Raw genomic sequence first — 16,210 nt, forward strand, 5'->3', positions numbered from 1 at the left:
ACATTTTTTCCAATTTAATACAAGATTTGATTCCTCGCATCGAGCGAGGACGACCTCCAGGTTATCTAAGCACAATTGAAATAAGTCTGCAAAAACTAAAAAATCATCCATAAAAACTTCAACGGTCTGTTCCAAGAAGTCAGATAAAATTGCCATCATGCATCTTTGGAATGTTCTAGGTGCGTTGCATAGTTCAAAAGGCATGCGTCTGAACGCGAACATTCCAAAAGGGCAAGTGAGTGTCATCTTTTCGATTAAAATTTAGTTATAGCCGGAGTATCCATCTAGAAAACAATAAAATTCTTTTCCAGCCAATCAGTCAAGCATCTGGTCAATGAAGGGAAGTGGGAAGTGGTCCTTCTTGGTTGCGGCATTGAGTTTCCTATAGTCCATACAGATGTGCCAACCCGTGACAGTCCTTGAAGGAATGAGCTCATTGTTACTATTGACTATCACTGTTATTCCTCCTTTTTTAGGGACGCATTGAACTGGGCTTACCCAGCTGCTATCGGATATAGGGTAAATTCCTCCTTCGTTGAGGCTCAATTGATCCGGTCTTCCCCTCTTCTAGCCTAATTTTGTGCATGCAGTAAGATGGGTTGATGCCACGGATGTCAGCCAGCGTCCATCCTATTGCCCACATGTGTTTTTGCAACATCTGCAAAAGAGAATATTTGTTAGGCTCGAAAAGCATATTTAAGGTGGTTAGGTAAAGGTAAGGTGTTGTTTGTTCCAAGAAAAGCATATTTAAGGTGGTTAGGTAAAGGTTTCAGTTCTAGTTCTGGTGGTTCTTCCAATGATGGACGTGTTGGCTTCGTCTACCGCTCACTCAGACTTGGCGACTCGAGTTTCTTCATGCTTTCTTCCAACACAAGGACCTCACAAACTTGGGTCCTTCTTCTTCAGGCAACTCTATTTTGTTAAGTTGACATTCTTCATTGTCCAGGAACTTTAATGCATTTAACACATTAAATTTCACTTCCTGATTGTCTACGCGCATGGTCAGTTCTCCCTTGTGCACGTCTATTAATACTTTCCCAGTGGCGAGAAAGGGTCGTCCAAGAATGATTGGTATATCCTTGTCTGCTTCATAATCAAGGATGATAAACTCCGCTGGGAATATGAATTTGTCAACTTTCACCAGAACACCCTCAATCTTTCCTTCAGAGTATGTGATCATTCTATCAGCGAGTTGAAGCGTTACAGAAGTGGGTTGTGCTTCACCAATTCCCAATTTTTTTAAGATTGGGAGTGGCATGATGTTGATGCTTGCTCCTAGATCACACAATGCAAGCCCTACGTCCAGTCCTCTGATTGAGCACGGGATTGTGAACCTTTATGGGTCCTTTTGTTTCTTTGGTAATCTGTTGTTGACTAAACGCATTGCACTCCTGCGTTAGCGCAATTACCTCTGTCTCGCTGATTCTCCTCTTCTTTTTCAGAATATCCTTCAAGAATTTGACGTACTTCGGCATTTTTTCTAAGGCTTCTACAAGTGGAATATTAATGTGCAATTGCCTCGGGAGATCAAGAAAATGGTTAAATTGCTACTCATCATTCTTATTCATCAAGCGTCTTGGAAATGATGTGTTCAGCTGCACCACAGGTTCTCCGGCGTTAGACGTGCTTGGCTTCGAATGGTTTGTGGATTCAGGCGTCCGTTCTTCTTGATCTTCCAATGCCGTTGGGCGTGTGTTGAGCTCTTTTGAAGAATTGTTGGTTCTTGGGTTCATGGTTCTTTCTACAAGAGGTTTGCCACTTCACAATGTCACCACATGACATTGCTCTTTTCCGTTGTTATTTCCTGGGGCTTTTGTATTCCTAGGCAAGACTCCTTATTGTCGATTCTTCAACTCACTGGCAATCTGCCCCACTTGTATCTCCAGATTTCTGATGGATAACGCTTGGCTTTTTAACAATGTGTCATTCTGGGCAATATATTCCTTTAAGAGGTTTTCAAGCGGAGACGCTGAATTTGACGCATGACTTCCTCTATTAAAGGATTGTTGATGCGGCTGCTGCGATAGCTGGAATCCAGGCGGCGGTCCTTGTCTTTACTGCTGATTTGCCCATGGTTGGTGTTACTCCTATTGATGACCTGCCCAAGAGAAACTTGGATGGTTCCTCCATCTGGGATTATATGTGTTTGAAAATAGGTTATTCTTAATAAAGCATACCAGTTGCGAATTTTGTGGGCAATCAATGTAGGAATGAGGGTCTCCAAAGCCCACACAGCTGACCATGGGTTGTACGAATGCTTCCACCTGATTTACCTTTTGCGAGTGTGATGCGTTCCCTAGTAACATATTTTGCAAAATGTTTTTCATAGTAGCCACTTGTGCAGAGAGCATGGCTATTGCGTTAGAGTCAATAGAATTCACATTTTGAGATCGCCTCTTCCTATCTGCTCTTGCGTTGTAAGTGTCATCTACCCATTCCATATTATGCTTAGCTATACGATCCAGTATTTCCTTAGCTTCATTATAAGATTTGTCCATGATACCGTTGGCTGCCATTTGAGATGCTCTGTTTAATCCACCATAAAAGGTCTCCATCTGGATGGTTAACAGTAATCCGTGATTGGGGCAATTCTTAACTAGTCCTTTAAAGCGCTCCCATGCGGCACTCAAGGTTTCGAATTCTTCTTGCTCGAAGTTCATTATCTCTCTCCGCCTCCTTGCGTTTGTGGTGGGTGGGAAATATTTCTGCATGAATTTGTCCACCAACTTTTCCCAGGTTGTGATCTCTCCAGACTCCAAAGAACTTACCCATTGCTTTGCGTCGTCGCGCAAAGAATATGGGAATAAAGATAGTCTGATAGCTTCTGAAGTGATCCCAAAAATCACAAACAAGTTGTACATCTCCAGGAAATGTTTCATATGGGCGTGAGGGTCTTCTCCCCGAGCACCCCAAAATTGTCTAGTTCAGAAGTGCATTTGTAACATCATAGAAGTGCATTTGTAACATCATAGATTTTGCACCCCAAAATTATCTATGAGCATTTGTAACATCATAGATTTCATCTCAAATCTTGTCCCATCTGGCGTTGGATATATGATCCCTGGTGAGAAATCATACAACACAGAAGAAGCATACTCCCGCATGGGACGCGTACTACTGTTTGCCATTATGATAAGATTTTGCGCGGCGTAGGCTAGCTGTTAAGCTAAGTTATGATTTGCTTGCTCGTCCGCCATTTGTTGTTGCCTGGTTTGCTGCCTGAGTAGTTGTTGCCTTAACCTACGACGACGATTAGATCGATTTCTTCGTCAGAAGGTCTTTTTAACTTTGGGGTTGTATACGAGTTCAGAAGTGCTTTCCTTACTCATAAACGTTTACAAGCTTCGGCTTAGCTCGTAATACTCCCTCAGCTGTAGTTTTCCTACAACAGATACAAGCAAAATTTCTAGTTATTTTGTTGCTGAATCCCCGGCAACGATGCCAAAAACTTGTTCGTTGAATTCATGATGCGAGCTTAGAAGTGTATTGTGTAAAGTAATTGGAAAAATAAGTGCAAATGTGAATGATGCATTGATGCGTTTGTGATGCGTTAGTGATGTGCAACGGGATGACAAAAATGATAAGTCAGATGAAATGAAAGGAGTCAAGCCGCAGAGTACAATTTCTTGTCCTCTTTGGCTCAATTCTAATTCGTGTACAACCACTTGTAGAAGAAATGGAAGAAAGTTCTCTCTTGAGCTCAGCTTTCTCCACTTCTTGATCGACGGTGGTGGTGGTTCTCTTCCCTCTCGTGTTCTTCTCGTTAACACAACACAACTCTAAAGTCTCAAAATTTTAGAATTATACAATGAGCTAAAGATCTCTTCATCTGGTGGGATTTCTTCTTTTTATAGGTGTCAGTCTTCTCCAACTTGATGATGGGACAGCATTAAATTCCATACCCTGGTTAGTTGTCTATCACTCAGATGCTTTTCAGACGCCGCTAGCTGCAGATGCCCATGCTTGCAAGTGGTGATTTGACACAAACAGCCTGAATCAATGAATCTTCCTTGCGTTGAATCCCTCCAACGCATGCCCATGCGTTTGATATTGCCTGCGACACTTAGAATCAGTTGAAATCCTGCAATATCATGCGTTAGCGCCGTAGTATTTTAGAATAAACATTCTTTTGCATGAGTTTGATAGTGTTTGAGTAATTCCATGCGTTTTCTCTAAAAATGATGAGATTTTATTATTAAAGACCCTAATTGTTCTAACTTTTGAGTCACAATAACTTGTATTTCTACAAGTTATCAATATGGAAACTAAATTATCATACGTTTAATGTTGTATTTAGATGTGATTGAGTTGAGAACAATAGTGGTATCAAAATTGATGAGCACGATTTTGTCTTAGTTGATTTAAATAGAATAGGTCACAAGTTTGATTCTTTTATACTAGCAACCCAAGCAAGACGAGTATTTTATGTTGGGGATCCAAGTGATGTTAGATGGTCAATTGTGCTTACCCCACCACAAAAGAACTTTGAAAATAGATATAATGACGACGAACTGGGAGATACAATATTACACTGTCAAGGAATACCCAATGATAGGTCGAATGTTGATGTACATAATGACTTGGATGAGAACATGTCAACATATGTACGATCAAATTGTGAAGGCACATTGATACCCACATAACATTTTATTGGTAGGTTATATATTGTGTAATATGATAATTGTTTTTTCTTAATTTATAATTTTTATCGAAAATATTTGATTTTTTGTTTGCTTAATATGTATACAATGCTAATTGTTTCTTAAATTTGATTGCAGTTTTTTATTTATGTACCAGATGGATCATAGTATAGTGGGTGACGAAGATTTAGAGTTTGGTGACAAAGAAATAGTAGTTGTTAGGTCAAATGAAACCACCAATCAAAAAAAGAGAGAACGGAGAGCTACTATTATGTTTGATGTAACACGTATTAGGAGTGCGGGAGAAAAGAAGTTTTTGGAATACAATGAAGATGACGTACCCATTGGTGAAAATGGAGCTAAATTAAAGTCTTTCATTGGGTCCTCTACACATTATCATGTACCTATTATATATACATCTTGGAAACATGTGCCTATTGAGTTGAAAGATAAGATATATAGTACAGTTGAGGTATATATATTCAACTTTTTATCTTGATAATATTGTAGATGTATATAAAATGTTTTCACTAACTTTTCAATGTTTAGGCCGCCTTTGTAATTGATACAAGATCTAGGAAGAACATATGAAAACTGCAGGCATAGCTTTTTGTCAATTTAAGAATTGGTTAACAACAAAATACATTATGTCATTTAAAGATGAACCTCAACTTCTAATAAATCCACCAGAAAAGTAATTATTTATCGATCAAAGTCATTGGGAAGAGTTTGTAAGATCGAGATTGTGTGTAAAGTTTCCGATAAATTATTAATTTAATTTTTAGATATTTGTTATGCCATTCCCTACTAATAATCATTACATTTGTATAGTAAAAAAGACGTTTGCAACTAAAACGTCGATCTAAGAATAAGTACAATCATCAAATTTCAAGGAAAGGTTATGCTAACCTTGTTAAGGAGATGCTTTGAATTTAGTATATATTCTAACGATTTCTAAATTTATCACAATATCTAATTTTTTTTCTTCATTTGAATGTAGAAGAAAATATCTTCAAATGAAAGTGAATTCAATCGAGCTAACCTTTGGAAGAAGGCTCGAGTTAGTAAAAAAGGAGAATACGACTATTAAGATATTGAAGAAGTCGTCAATCGAATAGTAAGACAAGTATTAAATTTACCTGAAGTATATGATATATAGCTTAATTATATTAAATTTCATTTCTTTTTAGGATGAGATCTCAAAGAATAATATAGATCTATTGTGCCACAAACATCACTCTCCCAATGATATCTTAACACAAACTTTGGGTACTCAAGAAAGGCACAGACGTGTGCGTGGGGTTGGTGGTTTTGTTACTCCAACGACTTACTTTCATACAGTGAAACAAAAGTCAAAACATGGGAATGATGAAAACAAGGAAATTATAGGTGAGAATGAAGCACTTCGTCAACGTGTTAGAGAATTAGAAGCTCGTCTTCAAATGTCATATTCTATAGCATTTTCTAGACATAGAAGTTGCTCAAAGCAATTTTTAGCAGATGAGATCGAATCTCAAGATAAACAAAAAGACAAGATGAAGACTGCATATGAAAAGAAGCTGAAAGAGAAGATTAAGATGAAGGAGACTAAGACCCCATGGAGACGAAGAGATAAGATAAAAGTAAATGTAAATTGCAACACAGAAGATTTGGAAATCTTTAAGGTATGTGACATTAATAAAATCAATTAAGTTCATCAAATGTCTAATTTTTCTGCTCTATATACTTTTGTTGCTATGATTTTGCTGCATTAAGAGAAATAATCTTCAATGGAAATGACTAGAAAAAAGAAATTAGTGACTCAACATCGGTTCTTCCGGTATCTTTGAAATTCATGCTTACATTAAGTAGACATCTAGTGATGGCCCAAGAGTCTAGTATTTCTTTAAACTTCAAGTTGGACTTTTTGGCATCAGTCAAAAGAGTTGTGTCTTGCTAGAGGACATAATTAATTTTTGTAACATGGATGAAGTCAAGACAATGACTTTGGTGGCTTACATGACGTAAGTAATGTTATTACTTTTGTAGACTTCAGTTCTGATATTTCTTTTCAATTTTGGCCGTCTATATTTATGTTATAAATCTTTTGTAAGTACTTGCACTCATCCTTTATTGATTCAAAGGAAAGTTCAAAATACACTTTTGTAAATCCATCTCTCATTTCCTCTGGACATAACTCTCAGAAAGTTAAAACTTGAAATCTGTATAGTAGACTGATGGTCTCATAAGCAAACCAATTAGTTCTTGCTCCTTTTAATCCTGGGTGAGTTGAAACACGTTTTGTTTTTATCAATTTTCATTAGCAATAAAAATACTAATTATATTTTATTAACTAGTGGTCATTGGGCACTACTTGCTGTAAATGCATACGATGATACTGTGTACTACCTAGACTCAATAAGGACAACATCACGGGTAAATATATGATATAACTGACACGTAAGTTAACCTTTTTCATTTGTAGTGTTTGTTTTAAAGTGTACTTTATTTTAGAATAATTTTTTGTTATTTCTTGACAAATAGGGCAATTGCAATGTTTCAATTTCAAAAAAATATTTAAAAAAGCCGAAAGCAAACCTTATGGAGAACAGTAAAGGCAAGTCTAAACTAACAATGACTACCATTAATCATATTAAGTAGACATCTAGTGTGTAAGGATTACTTCATTCTTATTTACTGGTTTTTTCTTTGTAGTGTCCTCTACAAGTTGGGAGCACCGAATGTAGATACTACGTCACGAGGTATATGAGGGATATTATGACCAAAAGAAGCATTGTCATCTCTGATTTGGTATGTTATCGTTATTTTGACATTTCAAATAGCATAGAGAAAATTAGAATCTATTATAATATATGACTTTTATGTTTATAGATTGATACAAGAAAATCGTACTCACAAATCAAGTTAGATGAGGTGCAGATAGAGTTGGCTGAATTTTTAGGTTGCTATATGTGATCGTGGTTGGTCATTTTGGATGTGTTTGTTCTGGCTGATCAATTTATGAATTTACTTCATATCCATATAGGTGTAAATATCTTTTGGTATTGTTTAAAATGTACCGGGGGCATAGCTTTGGGTTGGTACATGTGTGGATAGATGGATGGTTTTGTTGATAGAAGTTTTGAAAATGTATTTTTTGAAACTATTCATTTTGGGTTGACTGTTAAAATTATGTTCCTTATATTGTTTTGGAAGTGTCCATATGAGTTGACTGTTAGAATTATGTTCCTTAGGTTGTATATATTGATAATGTTAAAGAAATTAAGTTTTTATAAAGAGATATATTGGTGATTTTTTTGTTGATATATAAGTTTGTCAATGCGTGTAGATTGTTTATTTGATTGATGAATATATGTCATATATATACCAAATGTGGTAGTTGGATCAAAATACATGAGCAATTATAGGTAAAAATGTCAACATTGTAGATTTTTCTAAAAAAATCACAAGTAAATTTCTTGACGTTTTTTAAAAATCAAGTTCACAAAATTTCGTGACTTTTTTCCTTATCAAGAATGCCCATATTCTTGATATTTTAAAAATGTCAAGTGTATGTGTTTCTTGACGTTTTTTAAATGTTAAGTTCACAAAATTTCTTGACTTTTTTTTCCTTGTCAAGAATGTCCATATTCTTCACATTTCAAACATGTCAAGTGTCTGTGTTCCTTTACGTTTTTTAAATGTCAAGTGTCACTTTTCTTGACATTTTTAAAACGTTAAGAAAATCGACATTCTTGACAATGGCTTCCTTGATGTTTTTAAAAACGTCAAGAAAAGTCATTCTTGATATTTAAAAAAGTCAAGAAACATTGTTTTTGTAGTCGTGCCTAATTGAACTAGTATATAAAGAGATCTTAGGCTATGGTCCCTAATATACCAAAACAATAAGCACTCAGTCTTTCTTGAATCCCATCTAAAAAGAGATCCTACTAAAGACATTCGGAGTTTTGGTTGAGGAAGTCCATAGTTATCTATCATCATCTTAAAGTTATCATTAGTTTCTCAATGGAATCTGGTATGCTATTATTCTTGATAATTTGGCATGAATGATCTTAGGATTTATCTATTCAATATAGTTTTAAAGTTTTATGCTAACAAGTGGTATCAGAACAAGATTTTCATGTTAGATTGTTGGTTTATATTCGGTTACTATTGATTTTGATCCCATTTTTCGTAAAGAAGTTTAAAGAATTTAAGGTTTTTCAAAACAAAGAAGGGTGTAGTGCTTCTCAACCTTCGCCAGTGATACTCATGTGAATATTGAATCCTATGGTGGTTTTATGGGTTTTTTTAGGGGTCTAATGTTCTTGTCGATTAAGAGATGAGCACTTTAGAATTCTTGTGTAAACATGTGGCTTATCTTAGTTTTAATACCATGTCTTCGAATAATGGTTTTTCGTTGACTAACAATTAAATTGTTCGTGGCTAGTACTAAACAAGGGATTTAAGGGAATAAATCAATCCGTTTGATATTGTCGGTGTTTCTTGATTGATCTTGTTGATTATTCTTGGTTATTTATTGATAAGATTGAGAATTTGAATCTAAAGTTTGATTGATAATTCAAGTTTTAATTAAATTTATTATATTGTGAATCCGATTTAATTTGATTAATCATGTTGTGGATTCAAAATTAATTGATCATGTTGTGGTAGATTCAAATTCAAATTTGATTGATTTTTTAGTGAATTTAAATTTAAATTTGATTAATGATATTTGGTGATAGTCACATATTTATGTTGCTTTAATTTTATTATGTGTATGCAATTATTAAGTGAAAATTAGTAAAGACTATTTGGTGTTCTTCCACCTTTATTTTTGTATAATAATATTGTTATATTATTCTGTCTTATATTTTAGATTGGATTGGTTAATATAATATGTTACCAAAGTAGCCTCTGTTATCAAGATTAATTTAATTCTAAAATATAAGATGTACATATTCATGAATTAATGTGGATAATTATTGGCACAAAAAAGATAATTATTTGGCCAAATTGTAGGTATGCACGTGGTAATTAGTATGTAGCAATTATAAGGATTGCTCGTGTGAAAAATAGTCGGTCCAAAGAAATATTATTTTTTGACAGAGTTAATTGTCAATACTTTCATTACTACATTGAGAGTACCATTTACAGTTGGTGTTTTTGCTAAAGGTTGGACATCCATGTTGTGTTATGTATCTTGTTAAAGGGGCCCACCACATATGTGAAATTATTTTGTTATATTTTAATTGGGAGCATATGTTTTGTTGTTTATTGTTTCAGTTGGTCTTACTCAAATATCAGTTCAATTCCTAAGTTGAATGGATCAAATTTCAAATTTTGGAAGGAAAGCCTAGAGATATTTCTCGGGTGGGATTTGGACCTTTCATTAAGGACCGATAAACATATTTCCCAAATACGACTAATAAAGAGAAGTGGGAACAGTCAAATCGCATGTGTTTGACGGAGTCTTTTCAGGGCTCTATCATGGAAAGTGAAAATGTCATTAAGTTCCTTGCTCAAATTGAGAAATATTTTGCTAAAAATGAAAAAGGGAAAGCAGGTAGTCTTTTTTATTTCTTTTAACTTCTAAGAGGTATAAGGGCAATGGAACTGTAAGGGAGTACATTATGGAAATGTCCAATCTCACAGGTAAATTAAAGGCACTTGATATCAAGATAAATGAAAATTTACTCGTGTATCTGGTACTTATCTCTCTTCCTGCAAAATTCACTCAATTTAAGATAAGTTATAATACTCATAAGGATAAATAGATTATTAATGAGCTTATCTCACAATGTGTGCAAAAAAAAAAATAAGATTAAGAGAGAAAGGACAGGAAGTGCTCATTTGGCAACAGGCTCTTGTGATAAGAAGAAAAGAAAATTTGTGGATTCTACAAAGGGGACATCTCAATAGAATAAAAACAAGAAAAAAACTACTAAAATTCTTGTTTTTTTCTACAAAAAGAAAGGTCACTTCAAGAAATATTGTCCCAAGTACGCCAAGTGGCGTGTAAAGAAGGGTAAACTTCTTACTTCGGATTATTCTAAAGTTAATTTAGCTTCTATACCTACAGATAGATACTTTGTGGGTAGATTCTGGTGCTACTACTCACATAAGTATATCAATGCAGGGTTGCCTGTGGAGCCCGCCGCCAAGTGATGTTGAAAGATTTATTTATGTGGGCGATGGCAAAGCAGTTCCAGTTGAAGCTATTGGGAATTTTACATTACTTTTAAAAACTGGTTGTTATTTGGATCTAAATGAAACTTTTGTTGTACCTTCACTTAGATAAAATTTAGTTTCTATTTCCAGTTTGGACAAAATTGGTTTTTCTTGTTCTTTTGGAAATAATAAAGTTAGTCTTTTTCAAGATTATAAGCTTATTGGTACCAGTTCTTTAATTGATAGTCTATATATGCTTGATTCTTTTGTTTCATTTAACAAGATCCTTTTATCTAATTCATGTGGTACAAAGCGCAAATTAAATGAGAATTATGCTATGCTACGGCACGAGCGTTTAGGCCACATCCCTAAACAGAGAATTCAGAGACTTGTGTCAAATGGAATTCTTGAATCCCTTGATTTAAGTAACTTCAACGTTTGTGTGGAATATATTAAGGGAAAACAAACAAACATAAGAAAATTAGGTGCCAATAGATGCTCAGACGTCTTAGAACTAATACATACAGACATTTGTGGTCCATTCCCTACGGCCTTTTGGAATGGACAACAATATTTTATTACGTTCATAGATGACTATTCAAGATATGGGTACCTATATTTAATTCATGAGAAGTCTCAATCTTTGGACATTTTCAATTCTTTCAAAGTTGAAGTTGAACTTCAACTTTGAAACAAAATTAAGGTGGTCAAATCTGATCGTGGTAGTGAATACTATGGTAGATACCATGGATCAAGTGAACAACGTCCAGGGTCCTTAGCCAAATACCTAAAGGTATGTGGAATTGTCTCGCAATACCATATGTCGGAAAAACCCAGCATGAATGGTGTAGCAGAAAGGTGAAATAGAACACTTTAAGGATATGGTAAGAAGTATGATTAGTCATTCTTCTCTACCAAAATCCCTCTGGGTGAGGCACTAAAGACTGCAGTATATATCCTAAATAGGGTACCTAGTAAAGCAGTAACTAAAACCCCTTATGAGCTGTGGACAGGAAAGAAGCCTAGTATTGGGCATCTTTACATCAAGGGTTGTTCAGCTGAGGATAAGCCTTACAGGCCTAATGAAAGAAAATTGGACTCAAGAACTATTAGCTGCTATTTTGTTGGGTATTATGAGCGCTCTCGGGATTTCAAGTTTTATGATCCCACTTTTAAATCATTGTTTGAGACAGGAAATGCTAGATTCCTTAAGGATGTTGAGTTTGGTGAGGAAGATAACATAAGGAAAGTTATTTTTTAAGATGAATTAGTTTCTTTTCCTCACGTGGCTATAAATGATGTTCAGGCTCTAATTCCTGACTTCACTATTGAACCAATTATAGAACAAGACAACATTGAAGTCCCCGTTGTTGAACCTGAAGTTTAAACTCAACAACCTCAAAAAGTGCCACTAAGAAGATTTACTAGAGAGAGAATAAGTGCAATTCCAGATGATTATATTGTGTTTCTTCAAGATCAGGATGATGTGGGTATAATAGAAGATCCAATCAACTTCCAACAAGCTTTACAAAATTCTAACTCTCAAAAGTGGATAAGTGCTATAGAAGATGAAATAAAATCCATGAAAGATAATGACGCTTGGGAACTTGTCGAACTGTTAGGAGTGTAACCCATAGGTTGTAAATGAATATTTAAAACCAAAAGAAATTCCCATGGCAATATCAAAAGATATAAGACTTGTCTTGTTGCAATGAGTTTTACTCAAAAGGAAGGTATTGATTACAAAGACACTTTCTCTCCAATTTCATCAAAAGACTCTTTTATGGTAATCATGGCAGTGGTAGCTCACTTTGATTTAGAGCTACACTAGATGGATGTAAAAATTGTGCTTCTCAATGGGAACATTGATGAGACAATTTATATGGTATAACCAGAAAACTTTGTATCTGGTAATTCAAAGTCTATGGTGTGCAAATTGAAGAAATCCATCTACGATCTCAAGCAAGCTTCTCGTCAATGGTATCACAAATTCCATGAAGTGATAACCTCCTTTGGTTTTGAAGTGTATATAGTGGAAGATTGTGTATATCATAAGTTCAGTGGGAGTAGATCAATCTTTCTGGTATTATATGTCAATGACATACTCATAGCAAGTAATGATGTAGGTTTATTGCATGACACTAAGAGAGTTCTCAAAAGGAATTTTGAGATGAAGGATCTTGGTGATGCTTCTTTTGTATTAGGAATTGAAATACAACAAGATCGTTCTCAAGATATTTTGAGATTGTCACAAAAGAACTACATTGAAAAGATTTTGAGTAAATTTGGCATGAAAGATTGTGTAACAAGAGATATCTGATCGATAAAAGTGATAAATTTAATTTAGGTCAATGCCCCAAGACCACACTCGAGACTAAGCAGATGCAAAAGGTTCCCTATGCATCAGCTGTTGGAAGTCTAATATACGCTTAAGTATGTACGTGTCCAGATATTACGTTCATAGTTGGAGTGTTAGGCAGATATTTGAGTAACTCGGGAATGGATCATTGGAAAGTAACCAAATGGGTTATGAGATATTTACAGAGAACAAAAGATTATATGTTCACTTATCGGAGATCGAAATTTTTAGAGATCATTGGGTATTTCATTCTGATTATACTAGATGTCAAGACACTTTGCAATCCACTTCAGGTTATATCTTCATGTTGGCTGAAGAAGCTATATCCTGAAAAAGTGTTAAACACTTATGACTTTTTCTACCATAGTTGCGGAGTTTTAAGCATGTTATGAGGCATCCAATCATGGAATACGGTTGTGAAATTCTATCACCGGGCTGCGGATAGCGGTTGACATAAAAAAACTACTAAAATTATTTTGTGACAATAAGTCGGCAGTGATATATTCTAAAAACAACAGAAGCGATACGAAGTCAAAGCATGTACACGTGAAGTTTCTGGTTGTTAAAGAAAGAGTTTAGAATGGTCAAATTTCGATAGAACATATAAGAACAAACTCTACGGTGGCAAATCTATTGACTAAAGGTTTACCACCTAAAGTTTTTCATGAGCATGTTGCTCACATAGGTGTTAGTCACTTTTTTGATTTTATGGTTTAGTGGAAGTTTGTTATTGAAGATGTTCTTTGACCTTATTTGGTTTATTTTCTATATAGAATAAAGTTGATGGTTTATGTTTTATTATTTGAACTTGTTTATCATGCATGCAGTTTAGCTTAAAATTTTAAGAATGATCTCATTAAGGAATTTAGATCGGTTGGAAACAGGCATGATCTAGATCACTTTGTATGTAGTTTCCATGCTATCCATCCATACTTGATCTATGTCATTGAATGTATTAGAGTTGGTGATCAAGGAAGGTATAGTTACAAGAGTGGTGACGAAAGCTGCCTTGATTCTGTGCTAATACAGAAAGATGGACCATATTGTGAACTAAAGGAAAATTCTATTGTTGAAATAATTTGTTTATGCGTATTTAAGGTTTATGTGATTTAATTATATCAGGTACACACAAACATAGCCCAAGTGGGAGATTGTTAGACATATTTAAATAATAATATGTTTAATTAAAGTATGAGTTATGTATGTGGATTAGTAATTTATCACATTGGGTTATTTTATTAGATTGGGCCCTATTATGTGATATAATTAATTAAGGCTCTAGATTTCTAATTGAGTATGGACTTAATGGATAGAAGCTCATTCCTAGTTAATTAGGGTTTAACGGGAACCTTAATTGAACTAATATATAAGTGACCTTAGGCTATGATCCTTAATATACCAAAACAATAAGCACTCAATCTTTTTTTTAATCTTATCAAGAGAGAGATCCCACTAAAGGCATTCAGAGTTTTTGTTGAGGAATACCATAGTCATCTATCATCATCTTGAAGCTATCATTAGTTTCTCATGAAATCTGGTATGTTATTATTCTTGACAATTTGGCATGAATGATCCTAGGGTTTATCTATTCAATATAGATTTAAAGTATTTATGTTAACAGGAGGGAGAGGCGACACACGATTTTAAGAATTTGGGGGAGGAATTTTGACAAAAAAATGTGGGAAGTGAGAAAGGAATTTTTTTATGTTTAAAATTTTAGAACTTTCAACGCTTTAATTCCACAATATGCCAACGATGGGTAATACGCCATCGGCCTTGGTCCACTTACACCGACGACAATAATAAGCCGTTAGCAGAAGCCCTTCTATTTCGATGATAAAAAATAAGTTGTCGGCAAAGGCCCTTCTATACCAATGCTTGGATTTGTACCGTCGGCGGAGACATTTATTGCCGACAGGGTTACGACCCATCAAAAAATACCATTTTTACCGACAAATTTTAATAGTGTCGATGTGTTTGTCGTCGACCAAGGCAAAATTTATTGTAGTGTAAGGCTTCGTTTGGTAATTGTTTAGTTTTTGTTTTTGAAAATTAAGTCTATTTTCTCTCAATCTCTTATTATAGTTTTCATCTTGCTTGAGTAAAATAGTTGAATTCTTAACCAGATTTTAAAATAAAAACATTTTTTTATGAACTATGTTTCTTTTAGTTTTCAATTTTTTGTTTGATTTTTAAAATATTTGTAGAAAATATATAACAGAACAATAAATTTAGAGGCACAAGACATGTTTATAGACTTAATTTTCAGAAACTAAAAACAAAAATCAAATGGTTACCAAATAGTTATAGCTCACGTGATTGATATATTGTGATATTTAAAAATATGCCTGATGTGTTTGCATATGTATGTATGAAAGTAATGCATGGTTGATAAAATGTCTAATGAGTAGATATTAGGTGGTAGAATAATTTCAAAGACCAATATAGTTATTGTTTCTTAAAGTATTTTACCTTTTTTTTTTAGGTGGTACAATAATTCAAAGAACCAATATAGTTATTGTTTTTTAAAGTATTTTACCTGGTTAATTCTAAAAAGTGTTGGGATATGTAGAGTTATCTTCGTAGGAGTTCAATACCAATATGGCATTTTCAATGTATTACCTTCATACAAAACTGTTGATAAAATTGTTTATACATATTTTAATACACAAATACAGTCATCTATGCTAAGATTGGTCCAAGTAAAATCTATGGTAAGATTGAAAACAATTATCGACAAAATTTTATTGTGAACATGAACAAATTACACATGGTAGAAAATAAATAAATAATATATTTATATTTGAAGACTTAATTTGGTGACAATTTATTTATATTTGGATCATATGTTTTGTTGCCTATATCTCATAAGTGTATTCAAAATAAAAGCTAAATTTTGAAAACAAATGTCTCATTTTGATAACCATTTAGTTTTTTAAAATTTAGCTTATTTCCTCTCAACTTTCTTACAATGATTTGTATATTTTTTTTTAGTAAAATAGTTGAATTCTTAACCAAATTCCAAAAACAAAAACAGGTTTTTAACAGCTATTCTTTTTAA

This window comes from Benincasa hispida, chromosome 6, assembly GCF_009727055.1.
Source record: "Benincasa hispida cultivar B227 chromosome 6, ASM972705v1, whole genome shotgun sequence".
Classification (NCBI taxonomy): domain Eukaryota; kingdom Viridiplantae; phylum Streptophyta; class Magnoliopsida; order Cucurbitales; family Cucurbitaceae; genus Benincasa; species Benincasa hispida.